This window comes from Nelumbo nucifera, chromosome 4, assembly GCF_055504915.1.
Source record: "Nelumbo nucifera cultivar China Antique chromosome 4, China Antique-T2T, whole genome shotgun sequence".
Classification (NCBI taxonomy): Eukaryota; Viridiplantae; Streptophyta; class Magnoliopsida; order Proteales; family Nelumbonaceae; genus Nelumbo; species Nelumbo nucifera.
The window spans coordinates 59989910-60017794 of record NC_142652.1 but is presented as its reverse complement, the minus strand read 5'-3'; the positions used below and the strand labels follow the sequence as shown (position 1 = coordinate 60017794).

General features: G+C 39.7%; 1 pseudogene; it reads right to left on the bottom strand.

Annotated features, from left to right (window-relative positions):
* Window positions 1-673: 673 nt before the first annotated feature.
* On the bottom strand, window positions 674-20473 carry LOC104613398 (rac-like GTP-binding protein 2 pseudogene; annotated as a pseudogene).
* Window positions 20474-27885: the final 7412 nt, after the last annotated feature.

Here is a 27885-nt window from a genome sequence, read left to right as displayed (position 1 = left end):
CTAAAATTTTCAGATCACAAATTTCTTAGTCAAGTTCTACCTTCTCCATGCATCCAAAGAACTATGGGCAGTGTTGAACATTGTTCCAGAGTTCATACTGTGAAGAAAAGTAATGTGCGCCAGCAGGTACCCTTCTGCACCCTTTGAAGTTCTACTGCATCCATCGCTCTCCCTTCTTTCTTTGCAGGTTCACACATATATTCACTGGTTTTTATTTTTCTGTGTTCTTTTTATTTTTTTTCTTTTCTTGTGAAGGAAGGAGAAGAAGTTCTCATGAAGGATGGGATTTTCTCTTCCGCCAATCAGTCAAATTCGAATTGAATCGAATATTCGATTTAATAATCGAAATCGAATTCGAATTGATGTATTCGATATCCGTCAGATAGCGAATCAAATTCGATCCGTTTACAGGCCTACGCGGAATCGGGGAGATTGACAGTTGAGCAGATGTAAGTCTATGCTTCAGTTGTCTCTTGTGTGAGTGTGAGCAGAAATTCTCGACCCAAATGTAGAGGAAGTGAAGTGCAATTTTATAGTTATAGTTTCATCTCACCCTTCCTCATGATCTATTTGATTGTTGAGAAAGAATGGGATGAGAAGGGAAAATTATTTTCTCAATGCTGTCACCTTGTTGTTGGTTGCTACGATTAATTATCCTACCAAATTCATGAGGTCAATCAACCCCACCCAAATATCTTATATGACTTTTCTTCCTGTCCATATCTTTCCTCCTTGGAGGTTGAAGGACAACCTTGATTGCAGTATCAAAAACAGCTCTGATATTCTGTTGGGTTTTAGAGCTGCATTCAATATAAGCTGTTGCACCAATTTGTTCCCTCAATTCTTCTCCTTGAGCAGATGTTATTGCACCAGAGCCAATATGATCAGCCAGATACCCTTTGTAATGGATACAATAGATTATATGGCCCCATATACAATGAAATGTTTGAGACCCCCTAAAGACGGCCTGTCAACAATATATGAAAAGTCGCAGCTCGATCCAATAATCTCAGTTTCGGATGGGATGCATGTCGTATCCGATTGGATTCGAATGGTTAAAGTAGAATCTGATTAAAAATCAAATCGAACTCGGATGCACCTCATATATATATATATATATTATATATATTATACATTATTATCATAAATAAAGTCACTTAGGGGTAAATGAGGAAATCTATTCCTCAAACTCCCCGTCAGCCAATCCTAAGCAAACACGAACAGTAAGAGTGAATTTGGTTCACCTGAACAAAGCTACCACCGTTGAATCTTTTCATTTTTTCAACTAAATGAAAACGACAAGTTCCTTAATCCTATTACAAATTACAAATTAATCTTTAATTGATTATAGATTACAGATCGATCTCCTATTCTTTTTTATCTTTTCATTCGTTTTGAATAATTATTTTTGTTTCAAGTAAAGAATTGTTTTATTTCAAAACTTTTGAATAAAAGTTTAAGGTTTTTGAAAAACAATTTTATAATGGCCTTTATTTAGCTAAACATTTATATTGGTGTGGAGAAATCAGTAAGAGTTGGATTAAAATCTGAAATCCAAAAAAATACGATCGATTTCAAACTCAGATGCTCTTCACACAATCCGACTAGATTTTTGGATTGGAATCGGATGCAGCTAATATCTTGTCGAATCAAACGTGGATTTAGATTAATCTGATCCAAGTCTGATCCGATTATAGACCTACTCTAAAGGTACAATAAGCTCTCTAAAGGAAGAGAGAGAGAGAGAGAGAGAGAGTTTACCCTATTACCTTATCCACACTCCCAGCTACTATCTATCTTGGTTAAAGATGGATATTTAGAGGTGTCTCAAGAGAAACCCCGTTAGAGCATAAACCAAAGTGTTGTAATGAGAATGCCTATTGTAAATATCATAGAAGCTCGTGGCACACCACTCATAATTGCCATCAACTCAAAATTGTTGTTGATGGCTCTCACCCCCTTTTAGAAGAGTTATTAATGTGCTAGAAAAAGTACTATACTATGCCAAGGAAAATTGAAATACGACCACTATTGGGGCAAAGGCAAATAATTCAATACAAAAAAAAAAACTCAAGATCGTTGTTTAGAAATTGATTACTCAAGGTCTTGTTACATTCTCGGGGCCTCAAGAACCATCTTTTACCTAGAACAAGAATTGTCTCTTCAACATGCTATGAGTGCTTTTTTTGTCAACTTTGGGTATCAACTTCAGCTTCGAACCAGCTGCATGAATTTGAGGTTGGGGGTCAATGCCCTCTACCCTTCGCCCAATCATCAAGACTGCCTTTGTGTATATAGTTTGCTATCCTCTCTTTTCTTGCCATTCCAAGACATTTTGGACTACGTGCCACTTGATTCCTTTCAAAGGGGTACAAGAGCAACATGTTTCATGGGTTCAACCACTTCCATAAAAAAAGTAGTATTATTCCCATTCCCTTTTCTCTTTCTTAAACTGCTTACTTATAAAAGAATAGTTAGTCCAATTAGGGCTAGTTGCCTATAGAAAAAGGTAGAGTTTGTCCCTTTTTGAAATAACTGCATTCGACTCATGACGCGTGGAAAGCCCCAAAGGTATGCCTATGAAAAAAGTTTGTTGTTAATCAAGACTCTATAGTTGAAAATCTTTTTTATGAGATGTTTCCTTTCAACTTGCTAAACCATCCTTGACCCCTAACCCTTAATAAAGCCACTCTCGTTGTCTAAACTGGGGTACCATTAAAACCGTTAGAGCATATAAAACTCGCTACAAATATAATGCTTGAGCCGGCAAAGAATAAAGGCACCATTTAACCTAGTGCTTTGTCGATTGATCAAAGAAAGGATTGAAGGTCATCCTTGGTCATTTATATTTCCTTGGTGACCCTATGAATTTGCAAAAATTGCTAGTAAACTAGTTGAACTTATGCACTAGACTTTTTTTCTTTGAAAAACTAGCCAAATCCATAGGATGCATCTCAAGGGCTATCAAAGGGATTAAAAAAACAGAAAAAATAGACCAAAGAAGGAGAAAAGAGAAAAGGAAAAAAAGGAAAAAAGGAAAGAATGAAGAATGAGAGTGTTTAGGGGGAATTTTCTCCTACCAAAGGAACCCTAGTTGTACCAAGAGTGAAGAAATGCTAAACCAAACATTTGCATTGCTAAGCCTATACTTCTTCGATATGTGTCACTGTCGATAATGAAATGAAGGGATGTCATCTTTGGCCGCTTGCTTGACCTTTGTGCATTCAATCCTGATTATATGAAATAAGGTCCTTTAGTTAGCCTTTTGAGGCTCTATATCAACTTTTCTTTCCTCACAATAAATACCTCTTAACAAATGGGTGTCAAAACTAGGTAAAGTACAATTAGAACAATCAAGAAAGAGCTCTAGCAAAAATAATAAAAAGGAAAGGAAAAATAAAAAAAAAGGTAAAAGGAGAAAAAATAGAAAAAAAGACAAAAAAAAGCAGGAAGACCTTTTAGCAACTTTGTCAATAAGGCTATGTTTGGTTTGAAATAAAAGGTAGGGAAATGAAGGGAAAAGTAGGGAAAGTTATACAAGGTTTGTAAATTTCTCTATCTTTCCCTTCTTTTCCCTACTTTTTCCTTCAAACCAAACACAACCTAAGGGAATAACCAAGGAAAGTTGGACAATTTTCAAGGAAGGCTAGTGCAATAGTTAATTGGCAGAAGGAGAATCAAGAATTAGTTATAAGAAACTAAGGCAGCTAAGAAAAATCAATCACTATGGAATATTTCATGATGACATCCACCCACTAGACTTGATCTTCCCTTCCAAAATACATTTCGTCATAAAATTAAGTCCCCCTAATCAATAAGAAGCCATGGTTCATGTTGATGAAAGATATAAAGAGCTATCCCCATCCTTGTGGTTGTGAGAGGATCTTAAAAGGAAAAAAAAAGAGATGAGAAAGAAAAAGAAAGAGCTTAAAAGAAAAAAGAAAAGAGAGAGATGAGAAAGAAAAAGAAGGAGATAGAAGGGAAAAGAGAAAAAGGATGATGAGATCAACCCCTGAAATATGTTCCCTAAATGGTGATTCAACCATCCAATGCCTATATTAATAATTATTTAGGATTTTTAACATGTCATTTGTAACCTCCATTCCATGCCATGTTTCATCCTGAAAAGCAAAACCTCCTCGATTTTTGAGAAATTAGCAAAATAACACTTGGTAAACCTATTTGGGTTACAATTAAAAATCATAATCTACATTTTTTGCACCAAAGTATCAACTTCAAAACCCACATTTTATGGTAACCAAAAAAAACACTTGGTAAACCTATTTCGTAAGGTAAGTCCTTAATCATTACCATACACTTCCATCACGCATCCTTTTAAAGTCAGCAAGTTTTTAAGTGATGGTCCTAGAAAGAGGGTACCCACTACAAACTAGTGTATGACCCCTTTGGGCATAATTACTCTTATATGAGTCAATGTTAAAGGCACTTTACCCTTGAATTTATAGTTTTTTCCTTCTTACCATTCACCATGTTTCATGTACTTATGCATTTCCCAATAATTGAATACTTCCTTATGCATCACATTTTGGGAGACGTTTCAACCTTCTTGGTGCACTCTCAATTTCTATTGTGGGACTCTACCATCACATCATATCCTTTACTTCCTTGCATTTTGGTTCTTCTAAGCTTTTTTGTACAAACCATTGCTTCATTTGCCAAAAGTCCCTTTTAGGTGTTTTTCTCACATTATGGTGTTCTAAAAAGCTAATTGAGTGTTTGACTTGATTAAAGATTTTTTATTTAAATAATAATTATGCAAAAAAAAATGCAAGATAAAAATAGAGAGAAATCTAAAGAGAAAGAAAGTGAGGTAAGAAAAATATATATTGACTGAATCATGACTTCATTGATGATATTCTTACCAATATTCCACTAGGGTCATGTAAGCCTCTTTTCCTTGACCCATGCCAATATTTTCAACTAGAATCCATGTCAACCTTTATGCTCTGACCCACCTAGTATTCTATAGGAGTCATCTAAGCCTCTCCACCTTGAACGACGATATTTTTCCATGGAGTCTTGCAAATAAATGTTTAAAACATTTCTTCTTTTGTTTTAATGGTCTTGCAATGACCATTCAACACCAATACGTTCACAGAGCATTCAAAGCCATGAACGTGTTACCTTGATGGGAAGGTAACCGTTCCTTGAGATGGCTATAAAAAGGAGGGTCCCCAACCCCATGCAACCTATCACAATCCAGAGAAGCTCTCCCATCGAGCAAATAGTTAAAACGGGGTTGATGTGATCTCCCAGAAAAGACAAGTAGTCGTTGCTTCTTCAAGATTGCTAGTTTCAGGTAAGGATTTTTTTTTCTATTTTCTCAAGAGCAAAAGGTTGATATGATTTTAACAATTAGTATTATAGCCAAGGCTGCTCGACCTATGGATGAGAAACTATAAGATTACAAACAAACAAACAAAATTTCAGATTCTCATTTTCTGGCGATTTGGCCGGATTCCGATGAGGTAATCGGAAGGGAATGGTCGACTTTTGGTCCCCGTCCATTCATGACCAATTTCCAACTGAATGTTGGCCTGAAATGGAAAGTATATAGTAGCCCAGATGTTGTTATTATTCAGGTTGTTTAGACCTAAAATGGGCGAAGAAGATGACGGGTTCGAGGGTCAACCTGAACCTGAAAAAGCCTCACCCATTTTGTACTGCCATGTCCCAACAAGTTCTACGAGTAAACTCACTATGTCAATTTGATGAGTTCCTGTTAATTTTGACTATCCGGTTTGACCATACCGGTTTACCTGTAAAGACAGGCCGATTCATGTCTTTATACATAATGGGTTTTGATGAAACTTGTTACCCCTCATGTTTTTGATCTCCCGAATCCATAAATGTGAGTCCCACACTCTAATTTTGATAAAACCCTACGTTCATCCTCAGTTTGGTAAAACCTAAAACTTTAACTGGCCAGTTTAGGGGCTGTATTAAATTGTTTTGGTCTAAAGTTTTTCTTACAACCTTATAATGGTCTAAATTGCATTTTGGTAAAATTTGATGAATTTTGGAATTCATTTTGGCACTGGTTCAATGGATTTAGTATGTATTGACCCTAATTTATCGTTTAATTTTCATTATTGTTATTCTATTTTGATTAGTATTCATCCCTACAAATCTAAATTATGATTATTGCATGATATGTGACATTTTAATTCACTATACCTTTGAATTATCATGTGCCAAATAAATTCCAAATCATTCAAATTGGATAAATCTTGTAACTACCAAAGTGGTCAGATTTTGAAAATTTGTATGGTGTTCAAGTGGTTGGTAATTACCCATTGACAAGTTGCATTGTTTTGCATCAAAATGGTGATCGCACCCAAAGGTGGGTCATTATTTTGTGCAAACCAATGGGACAAGATGTTTGATATGAATGACTTAAATAACAAGGATTTAAACCCAAATGTGTAAATTCTTGGAAATGTATGATGTTCGTATTAATCCGTCTTGTGGAGATTTTTGTCACCATAATGGAGATAAAAAAAGGGAGAGAGAGAGAGCATTTGTATGTTGTATTTTGTTGCCTAAAGGTGAAAATACAATGAACATCGACTTTTCTCATTGAACTAGATCCATTAAGATTTCGTGGTCACTCTTGGTTTTTTGATATTATGCATCTTATGGCATGATTTTAACTTAACATGCATAAGGAATCGAGATGCAATGTAGTGAGTAGTTTTTCCTTTTCTTTTCATCCTTGAATACTGCTACAATTCTTAGCTATTTGTCCAGTATTGAAACTCTGAATGGTTTAAACTTCTCTTACTGGAAAGAACAAATAGGTCATAGCCATTCTCATGAACGATTTTGTCCTATTAGAGGACGAACCTCCAAAGCCCATTGATCAGAGCACAAAAGAGGAAAAAGATAAACATGAAGATTGGGTGAGGGCCAATCGAATTTCCTTGATAGTAATAAAATGGATAATTTCAAAGAATGTTAGAGGTGGTATCCCAGATGAGATAGTTGCTAAGAAATATATGATTAGGGTTCAAGAGCAGTTTCTTGGCTCCACCAAAGCGATTGGTAGTTCCTTAATGACACAATTAGTAAATTCAAAATATGAGGGTGCGGGAAGTGTAAGAGAACACATACTTCACATGGTTGATCTTGCTACCTAAATGAAAAGCTTAGAGATGAATGTGGATGATGGATTTCTCATCCAATTTATTCTGAATTCTCTCCCATATCAATTTGATCAACTAAAAGTCACATACAACGCTCAAAAGGACATGTGGAGCCCTAGTGAGCTGATTTCCATGTGTGTACAAGAAGAGGAAAGGCTAGAGAAAAGTAAAGTTGATAGTGTGAATCTTGTTATATAGACACCCCAAGGGCCAAATAAGAAGAAGTTTTTCAAAAGCCAAAGGAATGTTGGAAAGTTCAAGAAATTTAGGGCGAACAAGCCTCAAGGGCAGAAAGGAGGGAATAGTGGAGTTTGATGTTTTTACTGTAAGAAGATGGGGCACATGAAGAAATATTGTTTAAAGTTCAAAAAGAATATGGAGAAGAAAGGTAACTTGCTAGCTTATGTAGTTTCTGAATCTAATCTTGCTGATGTATCTTCTAATACTTGGTGGATTGATATTGGGGCAATCCAACATATTTAAAATAATATGCAGGGCTTTTTCTCAACAACAAGAGGTTAAGTGATGGAGAAAGAGATCTGGTGATGGGGAATGGTCTCAAATCTCAAGTTGAAGTAGTTGGAGTCTATAGACTGATTTTAGACACTGATTTTGTTTTAGACTTAAAAGATGTTATTTATGTACCTAGTATGAGGAGAAACCTTTTGTCAGTTACTAAACTTGATGCTCTTAGTTTTAATTTAATTTTGGAAATGGTTCTTTTAGTTTAATTTCTCAATCTCATGTTGTTGGTACTGGGACATTATGTGATGGATTACATAAATTGAATCTTGATACTGCATATGCTTCATCTCTTTTATTAATGGATGCATATAATGTTGTCGGTACAAAATGTTGCATTGTTAATGAAAATTCATCAATGTTATGGCATAAACAGTTGGGCCACATTTCCAGAAAAAGAATTGAAAGGTTGACAAAGGAAGGAATACTAAAAAAATTGGATTTTACAAATTTTGGCACATATGTAGAAAGAAGGGAGACATAAGAAGTTCAGATCTTTTGAAACTTGTTATCGGTCGAAATGGGTTGAGGGCAACATTGTAACTTTGCTCCTAAGCCGAGGTGTCGTTGAGTGGTCCGAGGTTTGAGGTGGTCAAGGACTAGGAGGCCGGTCCTGCAAGGGATGAAGGAAGACATTAGAGGCCTCGGGTAACATTGTAACTTCGCTCCTAAGCCAAGGTGTCGTTGAGTGGTCTGAGGTTCGAGGTGGCCGAGGACTAGGAGGTCGGTCCTGTAAGGGATGAAGGAAGACATTAGAGGCCTCAGGTTGTTACCCGAGGCGGAGACTATGCTCAAGTTAGTACTAGGAGGAGTTTGGGTGGATGAAGCCTGAGGTGGGAACACTCAGACGAGGCCACAAAGGAGAGTAAGTTCTCAAGTGTTTGCTCTTGATTTCAAGTTCCAGTCCCTTACCTTGAGAGGGTTACCTCCAATTTATACTTGAGGCTGCCTCGGGGTAGGCGAGCTTGGACAGTGTGGATGCAATTCGTACGCGGGGAGCGCAGCCACCCAAGGCCACCAGGTGACTCCACGACATTGGTTTCGGAAAGCCCGTCGAGCTCTGCCAACGTGCGCCCTGATTGCGTCCGCTCTACATGCTGCAAACTAACTTTACCGATCCTCTATTGGACCAGGCCACATGTGCCTACATCATTTTCTCCCCACTCCCAAGGCCATGGTGGAGGTCTGAGCTGAGGACCTCGACTTCGGTCGAAGGGAGTGCATCGGATGTATCGGGAGGCGCTATTGGACCTTCTTGACGAGGATCTCAGCCTCGACTTTGTCAGGGACGAGCATGATGTGGCCTGCGGTGGCGTCGACTTGATCTTCACTTCCTTCCCTAAGGGATGTGGGGGCTCCCACTGCTAGCAGGCCTCGGCCTTGGCTTTAGTGTACTTAGTGGGGATGGGTGAGAGGGAATCTTTCCCCTGCCTTGTTTTGCTTACTGGTGCGTAGGCGGATCCGTGGAGGCCTTGGCCTCAGCTATGGGTGCCGAAGGCACGACACTTGGAGGTCCGGGCTTGGGACTTACTTGCTTGTAGGATGAAACTCACTGCTACTAGTCCGCAAGCCATGAGGGAGATAGTAGTTAGGCGAGCCGAGTCACACACTCCCAGGTTCAGCGCAATTGGGCGAACTAGTGAGTTGCGACGAGAAGGCAATCAAGTTTGCTTGGCATCGTTTCATCTTTCCGAAGCGAGCGATGCATGGCGGTCAGTGGATAGGGCTGTGAAGGAGGTCGTTGCATGGCCGTTGGATCGGAGGCAATCCTGACCATCCATTTTTCTTTAAATAGGGGACTTAGTCACGTTTTTTCCTCACCATTTGCTTCTAGGCGCTCTTGCTTTCGAGTGACCCTTGCTTCCAAACCCCTCGGCTAGATCGTCTTCCTTAGATCCTTGCAACCTTCATCTTCATCTTAGGTAAACACCTCACCACCCATATCCGCTTGTGGGAAGCGTCGCTAAGACTTCCCTCAACAAAACCTCCTTAAATAACTAAAAGAATCAACTCCTAAGCCCAAGCTTTAGTCAGCACGGAAAGAAACACTAGGAACACCCAGAACTTGGTCACAAGGGACCTTCAAATGGTCCTTGACAGACTTGACAACCTCAGTAGGAGATTGGATGAGGTGGGGCATTCGGTAGGTGCCCACCCTAAGGTCGGTTGCTCCGCTGGAAGCTTGGGGCTTAATGGAGAGTGTGTGTCTCTAGACCCCTTAGCCGTCGGCCCAGTCGGGTCTAATAGGGCTGACCCCTCAGAGTCTGATAGCAGCCGACATGCTAGTCAGTCGTAGAGGACCTCGCGACCCCCTAGTCGAAGAAGGGAAGAATCTACATAATCTCGCGACCACTACTGAGACTCAGAGCACCATCACCGCCACTGAAGAGAGCACTCCCGAGATGAAGGCGGGTGGTCAAGCCATCACAGCCCCCTCTCTAGGGCCGAGGGCCGATGCCATGCCTCTCCCTCACACGTCTCAGATCTCTGAGACCTCTTGAATGATAGATAAGCCAGGAGGAATGGAGGGCCCGCATCAGAATACTTGGGGGTCCAGGTTGACCCCCACTAAGTCCGCGAGGACCAGGATGGCGCCCAGACCCCCCTCGACCAATGCATTGTGGATCTGCAAGTGCAACTTGGAGCTATCAAGGAGGAGCTCCGCTAAGTCAGAGAATGTCGAGTTGAAGCCTCAACCAATAAAAGCCATCCATTTGGGATGATGGATGCCTTCACCTCAGACATCATCTCCGAGCCTCTCCCCCGGCACTTCAAGGCACCAGCGTTGGTAATGTACAACGGAATGACCGACCCGGATGACCACTTGGAAAGTTTAAATGCACTCATGTTCCTTTACGAATACTCCGACACCCTGGCGTGTCGGACTTTCCGGGTGACCTTCAAAGGGGCCACCCACCGATGGTTCTCTGGGCTCCCTCCTCGCTCTATCGATTCGCGGGAGAAATTTGCCAGCCTTTTCCTTGCCCACTTCATCAGCAGCAAGTGATGCCAGAAGAGTGTCACTTCCCCGATGGCCGTCAAATAGAAGTGTGGCGAGAGTCTGCGGTCCTACATCGATCACTTCAAGAAAGAAGAACTCGAGGTTTGAGACCTCGACCCCATGGTCTCCATGCACGCTGCCATCAATGGCCTCCTACCCGGTTTGGCCCTCAAGTGCTAGGTAGCCAAGACCCCGTAGAAGTCCAAGGAGGAACTTATCAAGAAGGCTTAGAAGTACATCACCGCCAAGGAGGCCTCAGCTGGTGATAGTCAGGAAGGAGAGGCTGACCGCCATCACAGAGGTCCAAAGAAGAAGAGAAAGAACAGAGACCACCGCAAAAACAACAACAACAACAACAACAATAACAACAAGGATAACAAGAAGCCACCAGCCTCAGCCCTAGCTTACAATCAATACATGCCACTCAACTCCACCTGGATGTAGATCCTGATGTAGGTCGGGAAGGAGGAATACATGAAGTGGCCATAGAAGATGAAGAGGAACCCCAAGAGGGGAAATCCAAAAAAGTACTACAAGTGCGCCCGCGGCATCGGCCATGACACCGAGGACTACTATGAGTTGAAAAATGAAATTGAGTTCCTCATTCACCATAGCCACCTCGGACAGTACGTTGGAGGCGAGGGCGGACCCTCATCCTTGTAGTAGCACCAACAGTTAACCGGTTTCATAGACGTCATCGTCGGGTGCACAGCCTCGGCTCGCAAGGCCTACGCCAGGCAACTAAACATCTAGGGACCGACACCCAAGAAGCTGAAACAAGAAGAAACCCTCGTGTTCATAGACAAGGACTTGAAGGGGATCTCAGTTCCACATGACAATGCGCACGTTATCTCGGTCATCATAGCAAATTTTATGGTGAAGAGGATTCTGGTGGACAACAAATCCTCGACCGATATCCTCTTTTATGATGCATTTGAGAAGATGAAGCTGGCAGCCGAGCGCCTTTAGCCTACCAACGTACCACTCGTCGACTTCTCTGGCAATGTGGTCAAGCTAGAAGGAAGAATCATCCTACCTGTAATGGTACAGACAGAGCCTCAGCAGGTGACATGGATGAACGAGTTCTTGGTCATGAGGATCGGCTCCCCCTACAACACCATCATCGGGAGGTTGACCCTCCATGCACTCAAGGCAGCTATCTCCTCCTACCACCTCTCCCTCAAATTCCCCACTAAGCACGCATCAGAGTTGTTCGGGGGGGACCAGCAAACCACCAAATAGTGCTATGTGGCAGCACTATAGGGTAAAAACAAGGAAACACTACCACTTGATGGTCTCGACCTTAGGGAGGAGCCAGCGAGCCAAGGCCAGCTGGCCGATGACCTCATCTTGGTTCCCCTAGACAAGGCCAAGCCCAAGAAGACAATTTGCATCGGGTCCAACCTTCTCCCAGAGAGCCTACCCGAACTGGTAAGTTTCCTTTGAACTAATGCCAATGTCTTTGCTTGGTTTGCCGCTAGCTTGCCCGAAATTGACCATTCGGTCATTACTCACAGGATGAGCGTGGAAGGCCATAGAAGAGGAAGTTGACAAACTACTCGATGTGGGCTTCATCCGAGAGGTACACTACCCTAACTAGTTGCTAAATGTGGTTATGATAAGGAAAGTTAATGGGAAATGGCAGATCTGTATTAACTTCATATACCTCAACTGAGCCTGCCCCAAGGACAGTTTTCCTTTGCCGAGGATAAACCACCTCATTGGCGCCACCACAGGGTACAAACTACTTAGCTTCATGGATGCCTTCTTTGGATACAACCAAATCAAAATGCACCTTGAGGGCGAAAAGAAGACCTCCTTCATTACTGAGCATTACACGTACTATTAGAAGGTCATGCCCTTCGGCCTCAAGAATGTTGGGGCCACCTATTAGCGCCTTCTGAACAAGGTTTTCAAGCATCAAATTGGGAGAAATGTCGAAGCCTACGTAGATGATATGGTGGTGAAGAGCCTGAGACCCAATCAACACACCTCAAACCTAGCCGAGACATTTGACACCTTGCGGAGATATAACATGAAGCTCAATCCTAGCAAGTATCTTCAACTTCACATCAGGCAAGTTCCTAGGCTTCTTCGTCACATAGCGAGGTATAAAAGCCAACCTAGAAAAGATCTGAGCTATCCTAGATATGGCACCACCCTAGTTGGTCAAGGAGACCCAAAGGATTATCGGCCGAGTGGCTGCCCTCAACCACTTCATGTCGAAGTTGGCCGACCAATGTTTACCCTTCTTTCGGGCCATCAAAAAATGGAAAGACTTTCAATGGATAGAAGAATGTCTACATGCCTTTGAATAGTTGAAGTCGTACTTCGCCTCACCTCCCCTCCTCACTCAGCCACTGCCAGGAGATGTCTTATACTTATACCTTTTAGCCGGGGATGAGGCCATTAGCTCATTACTGATCAAAGAAGATGGAGTGTAGAGACTAATCTACTACATCAGCAAGGTCCTCTGCGATGCTAAGACCAGATATCCTAAGGTGGAGAAGTTGGACTTTGCCCTAGTGGTCTCGGCTAGGAAGCTCAGGTCGTACTTTCAAGATCACACCATTACAGTCCTAACCAATCAACCCCTCAAAGCCATCCTTGCCAAAATTGAGGCCTCGGGACAACTAACCAAATGGGTCATCGAGCTATCTGAGTTTGAATTGCAATACTAGCCAAGGCCCGCAATTTAAGCGAAAAGACCTTGTTGACTTCGTGGCAGAATATACCTTCAGCTGAGCCATTAGCTAAAGAGAAAGAAAGGCCTCAGCCGGTGGAGGAAGCTCGGGCTACTGGGAGTTGTTTGTTGACGGATCATCCAACTCCAAGAGAAGTGGAGCTGGGCTCATACTCCTCACCCCGACAACACCGAAGTAGAGTATGCATTGAGATTCGACTTCTCAACATCCAATAACGAAGTCAAGTACGAAGCCCTCCTCACCGGATTATAGCTCGCGAAGGACCTCAACTCGAATGACATTGAGGTCTTCAGTAACTCTAATCTAGTGGTGAACGAAGTCAATGCTGAGTATGAGGCTAGGGAGTAGAGCATGGCCAAATACCTAGCCAAGGTGCAGGAGCTCACCCGCCACTTCCATACGACAAGTCTCGTCGTCCAAAAACATGAGAGCCGATGCCCTATCAAAGCTAGCAACTGCCTCTAGTGTGGCCCTCGGCTGCACTATCTGTGTGGAGAAACTAGCTCGGCTCACCATCGAAGAAGCCCAAGTACTTCCAATGCAAGCCGAGTTGTCTTTGATAGATCCCATCATTTCCTTTCTCCTGACCGAGCAACTGCCCGAAGATAGAAACTAGGCCAGGAGAATCCAAAGGCAGGCCGCCCACTACACTCTACTTGAAGGGAAACTATATCAAAGATTTTTCACCTTGCCCTACCTTCAATGCCTCTGTTGAGAGGAGGGCGAGTACATGCTCTGAGAGATTCATGAAGGAATCTGTGACAACCACCTTGGAGGTAGATACTTGGCCCAAAAAGCACTAAGGCGAGGGTACTTCTGGCCGACAGTTCAGAAGGATGCAGCCGAGCTAGTGCGAAAGTGGAACCGGTGCCAGAGACACTCCAACATCTCCCACCGACCAGCCACAAACCTTGTCGGCCCTCAACAACCCTTGATCTTTCACCAAGTGGGGCATGGAGCTCCTTGGCCCCTTCCCTCAATCCACAGGTAGAGGTGTAAAGTGGGTCGTGCCGGGCTGGCACAACACGACCGGTGGGCGGCCCTGCCCTAAAGGCAGGTCGTGCTGTGCTAGCTCGTGGGCTGCCACGGGCTATGCCGTCCTCCCCGGTGGAAATTTTGCGGGTCGACCCGGCATGGCCCACAGTCCAGGCCCAAGAGGGCCAGTGCCGTGCCATGCTAACATGCGGGCCTAGGTTGGGCCGAGTTGCAGGCCATGCCATGGTCTTGGACCATTCCGGGCTGGGCCACAGGGCGGGCCTTGGGCCTAGGCCAAACCGGGCTGCACTGCTTTTTTATTATTTATTTATTTTTTGAAATTTTTGATTTCTTTTCTAAGTAAAATTGTAAAACTAAAATATTTAACTTTCCTATGAACTTTGGGAATTAGGAACTAATTAAAAAATTAAGTAATGAGAAATCTAAGTTATTTAATACATAAATGAAAAAAATACTTAACCAAATTTAAATAAGAATGATGGAATAACAAATTGGAAGAAAAATAGGAATTTTATTTCATTTAAATTTGAATGGTACAAATTAGTGAATTACAAATACAACGATTGGATCATTGCATACTTGGATGAATGAAATATACAAATGGAATAAATTAATAAAATATAAAAAATACAATATGGTTACAAATTGAAAATACAAAATTACATTGTTAAAAAATTAAAAAAATATATCAAATAAATTAAATAAAATTTAAAAATTTTATAATAATTTGAAAAAATGAAAAATTCTACAAGTAGTCAAATTCATGAATCATCATTCATGACTTTCATCATCTGCTTCGGGTGAAATGTCTAGTGTTGTATCATGCCCTCCCTTGTCTTGTAATCTATCTTCTGCATCTAGCCAATCCTTGAAGTAGATGCACATCTCTGTGCTCTCATTGTTCATGCAACTTCTTTTGTCATCCAGCACCCTAGTACCTACACTAAAACAAGACTCCGATGGAACACTAGAGGGGTTAGTAGATCATGTGCCATGGCGGCGAGAACTGAATAATTTTTCGAGTGTTCACTCCACCAGGCTAAAATATCAAAATTATTTGATACTTCATCTAAATTAGAAAAAAATGCTTGCAAATAAAAATTAAGTTCACTAAATGAACTTGTTGTAGAACTAGCAAATTTATGCCTTCTACTTATTAAATAAAAAAGCTTTTCTCTTCTACTACTGGGCTCAAAGTCAGAAGGAGAAGAAGAAGAATATGAACAATTTCCTACAACTTCATATTCATACAAACTATACATCTCAAACAATAAATTATTCATTTCATCTTTTTTTATTTCCTTTATCAATATTCATATTTTCATAATATGTTTCAAGTAAAATATCTAAACCATCTTTCCTAATCCTAGGGTCTAATATTGTAGCCAAACAATAAAGGGGAGAAATGTTCTCCCAATATTTTTTAAATTTATTTTCCATAATTTCAGCAATACATTGAAATTGTGAATTATTTCTGTATTTGGCAAAACAATCAGTAATTACCATTAATTGATACGGTAAATTAGAACTAGTTGGATAATAAATTCCAGATAATTCATTTGTTGCATCATAAAAATGTTTTAAAAAATCTCTTATACAGACTACCATTTCCTGGTCTTCCTCAAATATCATATCATTAGGCATTTTTAAATTATAAAAATCAGAAAGAATTTGTTTATGAGATATACAACTTTCAAACATTGCATAGGTAGAATTCCACCTATGCTTTACATTTAATATAAAAGGTTTATATTTTAAACCATAATTTTGGCATAAATATTGAAATTTTTGTTTTCTTGCCCCTAAACTTTTTATATATATAATACAATTTCTAATTTTTGGAGTATGATTTGAAATAATATTCAAGGCATCTTGAATACATAATTTAAGATGTGACATGCACATCTAATATTAAATAATTTATCATTTAAGCATGGTTTTAATTGAGATTTTAAAATATTTATTGCAAAATCATTATTGCTAGCATTATCAAAACTAATAGAAAATAATTTGCTTTCTATTCCATAAGCATGCAAAGTATTTAAAATACTTGCAGCAATAGATGGGCCACTATGTGGCCATTCAAGCCTAGTAAAACTTAAAATTCGTTTATTCAAAAGCCAATTTTCATTAATGAAATGGCCGATAACACAAATATAACTAATATTAAATATGGATGTCCACACATCTGAAGTAATTGCAACTTTAGAATTAAGATTTGCTAACAAAGAAATTAAATTTTGTTTATATGAATAAAAAAATTTTAAAGCATCAATTCTTATAGTATTCCTAGAAACTTTTTTATATTATGGGTTTACAGAACTACGCAACCATTTTTCTAACTTTGGATCTTCAACTAACATAAATGGTTGTTCTGCATGTACAATATACTGAGCAAGTTCTTGTCTCATTTTTTCTTGTGAATATCTAAAAGTACCAAAATTAGTCCCCCTCCCAATTTGTGTTTGGGTTGTTTCTCTCCCTTCATCTTCCTCTTGCTCATGTGTGAGCAGATGTCTGCTCAAATGACCCGTATCACCCTTGCTACAATAACTAAAGTTTTCCCTACATTTTTGGCAAACGACCCCTTTCCCCTTCCCCTCAATATCCTCTACTTTGAAAATTTTCCAAACCAGGCTACTCAGCTTAGAAGCCTTCCTTTTTCCTATAGTACTACTACTACTAGGGGTGAGAGTTCCACTTCCATCGACATCAAACGCATCAGTGCTAACACTAATACTATCGTGATCCGATTGAATGTCATCCATGGTGAACATGTTGGGGAATCGGTTTTGAGAAGGGCCAGCCATTTTTCTTAATTCTAAAAAGATAAAAATTAATTTAATTCGACTTACCCAGATTGCTAGTTCAAAATCCCAACTTGATTTCAATGGTTGAAGCCTTTCAACGTCTAAGCCTCCCGAATTGAGATACTTAAGCTGGTTGAGCAAGCCTTCTTCTTGTTGAAAGTTGAAACTTTGATAAAGTTGAGACTTGAGAATTGGAGAATGCAAAATCAGACAATCAGCTAATCAGAATTTCTCAGATTGTAGATAATTGAGAATGTATGACTATGAGAGAGAGAGAGAATTAAGAGAATTGTTGAATTTATGTGATGAGAATGGTGGAGGATAGGGCTATTTATAGGAATTGAACATAATTCAATTACCCAAAATACCCAAAAAACTATCTGTTATTTAGTTATTGGGAGGGGTATTTTGGTCATTATAAAGTTACTTATAACTTTACCCAAAATGCCCCCTAAACTAGTTGTTATATAGCTGTTGGGGGCATTTATGTCATTTTCTCAACCCCCCATAAGCAAAATATAGAAATACCCCCCAAATATGGTTGTTTATAGCTATTGGGGGGGGGGGGGTATTTCTATAAACCCCCCACAAAAGCTGAAACTAGCCGTTGGGCCCCTTTGGGAGGGGGTCCAATGGCTATATTCCTGAGCGGGTCGAGTGCGACCCATTACGGGCCTGGCGGGCCATGTCGTGGGCTTGGCCATGCTGACACGTGAGCTGTGGGCATGGCACGTGAACCCCCAGCCCAGCATGGCACGGACCTCCGTACCAGGCCTGGCACGGTCCATTAGCCACCGTGCCATGCTGAGTCGGGCCAGTATGGGCCTGGCACGGTCTGTTAGTCGTACTTCACCAAATGGGTTAAAGCCGAGCCCCTGGCTACCATCACGGCTAGAATGGTAGTCATCGACAACGGGAAGCAGTTCGATGACACGAGGTTTTGAGAATGGTGTGCCTCCCTCGGCATCAAATAGCAATATACCTCAGTGGGCTACCCTCAAACAAACGGCCTAGCCGAGGTCACCAACCAAGCTAACCTAGAAGGACTAAAGACCAAACTCAACAGAGCCAAAGGCCTTTGGGCTGATGAACTGAACAACGTCCTATGGGCTTACCGAATGACACCTCAGGCAGCCACGGGGGAAACCCCATTCAACCTAACCTATGGTGCCAAGGCCGTCATTCTAGTAGAGATCAGCCAATCAACGCTTTGAATCAAGGCGTTCAATGAAGCCAAGAATAGCGAAGAACTTAGAACAAATCTAGACCTATTGGAAGAAGTCCGAGAACAGGTGCAAATCAGAATAGCAGCCTACCAACAGGGAATGGCTCGCTACTACAACTCAAGGGTGAAAGAGAGACACTATAGAGAAGTAGACCTCATAATCAGGAAAGTCATGGTGCTTGAGCCTGGTGTAGGCAAGCGCGACCCCAACTGGGAAGGTCCTTACAAATTCAAACAAGTCGTCGGCCCTGTCACATTTTGGCTCGAACACTTAGATGGAAGACTAGTCCCTCGGACATGGAACTTGGAGAATGTCCAGATGTATTACCAGTGAATGTAACCTCTATTGGCTGAACAGTGAATACTAATGCAAAGTTCCTCCCTCTCAGCCCAGTGTTTTAGTGTACAAGTTATTATTTTTACAAGTGGCCAGGACCCCTCGGCCACATGACCGACCAACGCGTACAGCCTCCCATGAGGCCCCTACGCTTGGACCGGACTATGGGCGGGACATAGTTCTTCGTGAACTAAATGTCTGCCTAGCCTAAACGTTAAAGGATGGAGTAATAGGGGCCTCGACTGCAAACCTTGGCCTACAACAAACACACACACTAAAAATAACCTAAGTACCTCACCAAGAAGGAAAGACGTGGTGTCCTCGGTCAAGCGCACCTCAGTAACACTGGCCGCCCGAAGGATCGCCCCTGGGCGCCTCTGAAGAAGGTAAAGCCAGGTCGGCCAAGGTACACCTCTCGCCTCGACCCTCGGTAGCATCAGGCCACGGCTTCAAGCACTTAGCGCGACAAATGTCAGGCGTAGCACAACCTTGAGCACCTTGGCAGTTCACCTCGACCTCACCCAACCAATCCCTAAGGACAAGGAGCAAGTCAGGAGAGATGATGGTAACTCCCTTTCCTCCCCACCGAGGGAAGGGGCCTCGAGCACCTCGGCAGCATAGCTTGACCTCGGCCAATGCCCTTTAACTTCCTAAAGCAAGTGACTAAGTAACGGGCCACTTCGAATAATAACTTTTGCTACTTGTGACCTCTCGGAGGGGGGCATAGACCCCTTAGCTTAAAAAAAAGAGAGAGAGGGAGAAGAGAAGAGAAGAGGCAAAAAAATAACAAAGGCACAAGATACGCAAAAAGATTATTTCATTAAATATTCAATTCTTAGCACTTACAAAAGTTTTGGCCTCGGACGGGGAGGCTGAGCCCCTTTACAAAAAAACCAAAAACAAACAAGAAAGCAGAAAGGCGGGCCATCTACACACCACCCTTGGTAGGAGGGACAATGGAGTCCTCGGTAGCTGCGGTGTCGACAGGAACCTCGGGGGGAAGGACATCAATGTCTGGGAGCACCTTTAACTCATCCACCTAGAAGTCTGGTACCAGCCTCAACAACTCTTTTTTCATGTCTTCAATCCCTTCTAGGTAGGCTTTGGCCACGTAGTCGGTGAGGCATTTCTTGTATTCCACCATCATCTTCCAAACAAGGACAACATCCTTGAAGTTCGCCCCGGCCTCTGCTGCTCATGCTCAGCCTCCATCGCCCCCGCCTCGGCCTCTACAGCCCGCTTCTGGGCTTCCAATGCAACACCATCGAGACAGGCATGCTCTAGCTTGGACTTCTTCAGCTGCTCTTGAAGCCTAGCGGTCTGAGCCTTCTCTGCCTTTCAGATCATTCTCCAGCGTTTGTTGAAGCTGCTTCTCCTCTCCTAGAGCTAAGAGAGTCACATCCTAGCTACTCTCAGCTGAGGCAGTCACATTGTGAGCTACTCGTTCTTCTTCGTAGCCCAATTCAGGTGACCAAGGAGGAGGTAGACCCGATTCCCCAAGCCAACGTAATGCCGACATACCTGTAACAAATGAGTCTCCATTAGTAAAGTCAACAAAAACAAGTAAACAATGAAGCAAAAGTTAGTCGAAGCTCATCTCATATAGGAATTCCAGACCCTGCTCCTGGATAGTGAAAGGGTCGCTATTCATCATGGCAAGACAATCCCTCAGAGGGATCATCCCCTTTATTAGAGCTCGGCCAACCCCCATCGACATCAATAGAGTCCCCCTCTTGGACGTCCCACATGGCCTATAGTGGCGTCGACTTGATCTTCAATTCCTTCCCTAAGGGACGTGGGGGCTCCCACTGCTAGGAGGCCTTGGCCTTGACTTTGGTGTCCATACTAGAGATGGGTGAGAAGGAATCTTGCCCCTACCTTGTTTTGCTTACCGGTGCATAGGCGGATCTGTGGAGGCCTCGGCTATGGGCACTGTCTATGGGAAGCGTCGCTAAGACTTCCCTCAACAAAATCTTGGCCTCGGCTATGGCCCACATATTGACATTTGTGGGCCTTTTCCTATACCTGCTTGGAATGGTGAAAAATATTTTGTTACTTTTATTGATGATTTTTTTTTTTTCGTTATGGTTATATTTATTTGCTGCATGAAAAGGCACAAGCTTTGGAATTCTTCAAGATTTACAAAGCTGAAGTTGAGAATCAATTGAATAAAAATGATTAAAGCAGTAAGATCTGATCGTGGAGGAGAATATTATGGGAAATTCAATGAATCTGGGCAACATCTAGGACCTTTTGCCAAGTTTTTAGAAGGGTGCGGTATTGTTGCACAATATACTATGCCTAGGACTCCCGAACATAATGGAGTAGCGAAAAGAAGAAATCGCACCTTGAAGGATGTGGTAAGAAGTATGATATGCAATTCTACATTGCCAAAATCACTTTGGGCAGAAGCTCTAAAAAATGCAGCATATATCTTGAACCATGTACCCAGTAAGGCAGTGTGCAAGACACCATTTGAATTATGGACTGGTAGAAAATCTAGTCTAAACCATTTGCATGATTGGGGGTGTAGGGTGGAGGCCAAGATATATAAACCCCAAGAGAAGAAGTTAGATCCTAGAACAATGAGTTGCCACTTTGTAGGATACTTTGACAAATGTAAAGGTTACAAGTTTTATTGTCCATCATGTCCAACCCGAATTATAGAAACTGGAAATGTAAAAGTTATTGAAGATGGGCTTGTTGGTGGTGATGTGTCTACTCAACACATTGAGTTTGAGGAGAGGTTTACATTAGTTGTTATTCTAGAGTCTCAACATTATGTCTTGCCTATTCAAAATGAAGAGAAAATCGATTACCAAGCAGTGGTTGATGATCATATATGGGAAGGTCCACATTCTCCTATGGAAATTGATGACCCTCCAGTAGAAGTACCATTGAGAAGATCTCAAAGGGTGAGAAAACCAGCTATCTCTGGAGATTTCATTTGTTATCTACAGGAGTGTGATTTTGATGTTGGCTCTAAAAATGATCCAACCACGTATAAAGAAGCCATCAATTGCCAACAATCATTCAAATGGCTAAGTGCCATGATTGATGAGATGGAATCAATGAAGGAAAATGAAGTTTGGGATCTCGTAAAATTGCCTGATGGAGCCAAAGCAGTTGGTTGCAAATTGGTGTATAAAACTAAATGAGATTCAAGTGGCAATATAGAAAGATACAAAGTGTGATTGGTTGCAAAGGGTTTCACTTAAAAGGAAGGCATTGACTACAAAGAAACCTTTTCTCCTATCTCTAAGAAGGATTCCTTAAGAATTGTCATAGCTCTAGTGGCTCATTTTGATCTAGAATTACATCAAATGGACGTCAAAACAACATTTCTAAATGGTGTATTACATGAAGATGTGTACATGATTCAACCTGAAGGGTTTGAAGTGGAAGGCAAGAAAAACCTTGTGTGCAAATTAAAGAAATCTATTTATGGCTTAAAGCAAGCATCAAGACAATGGTACATAAGGTTTGATAAAATCATCACCTCTTTTGGTTTCAAAGAAAATGTGGTAGATGAATGCATCTATCTCAAGATTAGAGGGAGCAAGTTTATTATATTGGTCTTTTATGTTGATGACGTCTTACTTGCAAGTAGTGATACGAAATTGATTTTAGAAACTAAGCAGTTTTTAATAGATAATTTTGACATGAAAGACCTAGGAGAAGCCTCTTTCATCATCGGTGTCCAGATACATCATGATAGAAACAGGGGCATGTTGGTACTGTCTCAAAGAGCCTATATTGATATCTCAAGAGGTGTGGCATGGACTATTGTTCGTCAGGGGATGTTGCAATCATTAAATGTGAGAAACTCACTAGGAATCAATGTTCAAAGACTGAGTTAGAGGTTGAAGAAATGGAGAAAGTAATGCACAAATTCTCCTATGACTCAATTATTGGAAGCCTCATGTACTCTCATGTTTGCACCCGACCAGATATTGCCTTTGTAGTTAGTAAACTTAGCAGATATCAAAGCAATCCTGGAAAGGTTCACTATAGAGCAGCAAAGAAAGTTTTATGATATCTTCAAAGAACCAAGGATTTCATGTTCACATACAGTAGATCTAATACCCTTGAGGTAGTTGGATATACAAATTCAGATTTTTCTAATTGTCCGGATGATATAAAGTCGACATTTGGTTATATTTGTATGTTAGCTGGAGGTATTATCCCTTGGAAGAGTGTTAAACAGTCAATTACAGCTTTGTTGACTATGCAGGAAAAATTTGTGGCTTGAGCAAGCCATCTGGTTACAGAACTTTATCTCAGAGCTTTGCGACAACTCTGCAGCTGTCTTCTTCTCTAAAAACAATAAGAGTTTGGATGCATCCAAGCACATGGACATAAAGTTTCTTGTTGTGAGAGAGAAGGTTAGGGAACAAGCACTACAACTATGATAGTTGATCAATTAACTAAGGCTCTTAATGTAAAATTGTTCATAGAACATGTAACCCATATAGGTGTTGTAGAATCATTTGATTCACATGGTTAGGGGAGTATCTTTTAATAGAATGAATACAACATTGTTGTTCCCATATATAATATAATTTTTGTTCTATTTGTTCTATGCCAAATTATCTACTTTTCCATTGTAAGGATTCTGGTGGGTTGTAAATAGCAAAGATCTAAGGGACCATACAGGTGGAAGAGATGTGATTGATCACCACATCATACGGATCATTCCACATTTAGTTATGGACTATGGAGGGATGTCAGTATAATGACCATGAAATGACATTACATTGTTAGTGAGATATAATGATCTATGTGATCTTGTATTGACAGTCTCATTTGTCTTAGTTCGATTTAATATTAAGAATGCCATAAGGAATGTGAATGGATTATGATTAATTAAGTATGATAAAGTATTTTAAAAAATATAATAATAATAATAATATATCATGAAATAATACACTAATTCATAAATCTTTGCAAGACCAACTGGGAGATTGTTAGAATAATTCTTTTCTTTTAATGGTCTTGCAATGGACCATTCAATACCAATATATGTTCACAAAGAAGCTCCGTGAAATCTATCCCAATCCACAGAGAAGCTCTCCCATTGAATAGATAGTTGAAATGGGGTTGAAGTGATCTCCTAAAAAAGACAAGTAGTCATGGCTTCTTCAAGATCGCTGGTTTTAGGTAAGGAATTTTTTTTTCTGATTTCTCAAGAGCAAAAGGTTGATATGATTTTAACATTGACCCCTGTTAATAGTCCATCCATTGCAGTCACGTAAGCTTCTATGCTTTGACCCACGTCAATTCTCTGATTAAGCCATGTCAATCTCTATGCTTTAACCCCCACCAATATTTCGTTAGAGACATGTAAACCTCTGTGCTTTGACCTTCACCATTTTTTTGATGAAGTCATGTCACTCTCTTTGCTTTGACCCTTACAAATTTTCTTCCAAAGTCATGTTAGTCTCTATGCACTAACCCTCTTTATGTGTTGACATTAAAATGCAAATTAATAATTAAATATCATAGTAATAGTTGAATGGGAAGTGGAAATAATTCTGGGTCCTTTTTATATTTTGGGTTTGTTTGGGTTTCAGATGCGCATTATGCCCCATTCCTTGAGGATACGTCATTCCCCAACAATCAAGCAAGTGCAAAATAATAAAGCTAGCCTTCACATGATGGAAAGATGTTGCACGGGAACCAATGCCTTGCCTTAAACCTCCTTCCTCACATTAACCTTCTTTTAAGATTACCTTTCGCAAAAATCTCAATGTGCTTCTTTTGGTCATTGTTGTTTTGTAACCTGCTATGTCACAACAAAGAGGGGCAGTTGTCAACACTCGATTTCTGCTCAACTATTTGTCTGAACCTTAACTTATCCACAAACACCCGATCAAACCATTCTAATCTCCCTTTGAAACATCAGAAAACCAAAAGATTCCGAATCTCAATTGCAAATCCTCAAAATCCACCGCTGAACCTAACTGGTTTTTGCTCGGTCCTATCTGCCCCTCCAATCCGATGACCTAAACCAAACCCTTCACACCATGATCATCAAACTTAGAACTTTGAAAATACTTGTTTAGATCAAGGATCAAATTCAAACCCCAGAATTTGATCGTAACTAGTCGTAAACTCCATTTCAATGACCCAATTCACAAATTACCTTTAGAGCATAAGGATACTAAATTCCCAAAATACCACCCATCATGGAAAATTACCAAAATACCCTTCATATTAAATTTCCAAAGATAGCTTTTATGCCAAATTATCAAAATACCTCATTTCTTCTAAATTACCAAAATACCCCTAATCATAAATTACTAAAAATACCCCTCCTTCCAAATTACTAAAATACCTTCATACTAAATTTTTAAAATACCCCTAATCCTAAATTACCAAAATACCCCTAATCCCAAATTACCAAAATCCACTCCACTTTTCCCATTGCTAGAATATTACCATTGAACCCCAAGCTACCAAATTTGGCATGTGTTCGCAGGCCCTAAAAAAATACTAAAGCGCCATTTGGTCTCTCCCTACGTTAAGGATCAGCATCACACCCTTCCTATAAACCCTCACTCGAAATTACAAAAAACCCCAACCTTAGCCCCCCCCCCCCCCCCTTCATTTTAGAAGTTTACAAAAAGTCCCCTCCTGAAATCCCTCACCTATTCCTAAACCCACATAAATCCTCTTAAAACCCAAAGGGAAATCCTAGTCGTCCCACCTCCTTCCATCGATATTAGTTCGCTTGATGAGAATCTTTGAATCCTCCTACATTTCTTGCTCCTCATTATAAAAGAGGAAGCATTGTTCAGAAAGAAGATAAAAAATTTAAACCATTAGAACAGAACCGGTAGACTTATTATAAATATAGAGGAATAATTGTTCCAATAACCCCAAGGAAGTTTAGGAGTTTCTAAGTCAAAATTGAAGAGTTAAAAAATGTGAACAGATTACAACGAGTTTTATCAGATCCATTGGCTTGATTGGTTAGTAGGCCTAGACTGTTGCATACCATTCTTTAGGCCCATACCTCTTAGTTGCATAACACAATAACAGAGGCATGCTTCAAAGTGTTATTAACAACTAAATGTCAAAGGCATGATTTCAAAAAGGAATTCTAACAAGCAGCTTAGAAGCACATACAATACAATGCATGCAAATATGATGGGATCCAATAACTTTTTTATTTTTATTTTTTTAACTTGATTGTATAGGCATTAGGGAGTCCAAAAGATTGAGAATATCAGATGGATTTAACAATGAGGTTGAATTTGCACTAACCTAAAAGAGAGTAACATATCATGCTAAGCACTAAGCATGCCTGCAGATGTCCCAAATAAGATAACAGAAACAACAATACAAACAACTGCGCAACTTGTAGAAAATGCAATTATTAACTATCTATATCTATATCTATACTATAATAAAAGTATGAATGAGGTTTTGGGTTTCTGGAATTTTTATTAACTAAAATACCTCTCTTCTTAAATTGGGTTTGTCTTTATTGAGAGGGTAGAAAAAGTAATTAAAATAATACTATTAAGTATATTTAATTACCTCTCATTAAGTCTCATATTTAAGACGATAAATAAATCCCATTCTCTCTCTCATTGAATTCAACATTTAAATTACTTTTGTTTCTCATCATTAAATTACCCTAATAAATTCATACACAATAATATTAATAAAATGAAATTTTATATTTTTAAAATAAACCTAGAAATGGAAACATATTTTCCATCTAGGTGGTGGGTAAGTGGTTCAACCATTTGTGTTAAATGGATAATTTCATGATGTCATAAATAAATAATTAAAATTTAGAAATATAAAAAATACAAAAATAGAAAATAGAGTAAAAAATAGAATGCATCTCTGTTATTATATATTAGTAATGGACTTAGAATATATAATTTAAAACCGATGGAAAATGAAACCATTTTCCCATCTAGGGGTGTGTTACTTGTTCAACCTTTCAAGTTAAATGGGAGAAAATAAAATTTTTAAAATAGAATAATACAAAAAATTAGGGAAAAAATTTGGGCACATCTATAATATTATATATTAATCATATAAAACAAAAATAAGTGTGATAAACAAGAGTTATTCTTATGAGTGATATAAATGAAATATAAAATCAATCTAAAAATGAAACCATTTTCATATTTAGATTGCAGGTTAACAGTGTAACCTTTTTGGGTCAAATGGGTCAATCTATGATGTCATAACTAAGTAATAAATATTAAGAACATATATATATATATATTCTCAAAGAAAAATATAAGCTCCGTATAAAGTATTTTGATACATTTATAATGTTATATATTCATCATATTAAACAAAAATAAATGTGAAAATATGCTTTTATATTAATGATGGGAATGAAATATGAAATTTAAAATCAACTAGAAAAGCAAAATAGTTTTTCCCATTTAGGTGGTGGGTTAGTAGTTCAATTATCCTTGTCAAATGGGTCAACACATGATGCTATTATTAAATAATATACATAAAGTTACAAAAATGTAAAAATTTGTTGAGCATTAAAAATTAGGAAGAAAAAGAACATTAATATCTAACACACGACCCTACTAACCATGTATAATGGTTTAATTAGCTATGCCACTACGGATAAGTGGTTTGGTGGTAAATGAACCTATAATCCTAAATTGGGAGACAAATTGATCAATCTAATCAATTGATTTGACCACAATATTAAAAACCAATGTTCAAATAATATAATGGAATTGCATTTCCTCCTAGTAAATAAGTAACTTTTATTATGTCATAAATTAAATAATAAAAAAATATAGAAAATTCTTTATAAATTTTATAGAAAATTTTGAATATGCCATTAATTTTATATATTCTTCATATTAAGCAAAAGTATATTTAAAAAAAATGAGAATTATTGTTAGTAAAGATGGAAATGATTAAAAATAAATAACTTAATTAATGTCTTAACCACGGCCCATAGACCTGATCAAATAGGCTAGTGACTTAACCAATAAGGTCATTTGGTTGTTCACCAAGTCAATGATTTTTTGTTCCTTTTGCAGAAAAAAAAAAGGTGGTTTAGGTTAAAACAAACTAAAAAAATATGTCCAAGTGGAAAACTAATATATCCAATTGTTTGGTTCA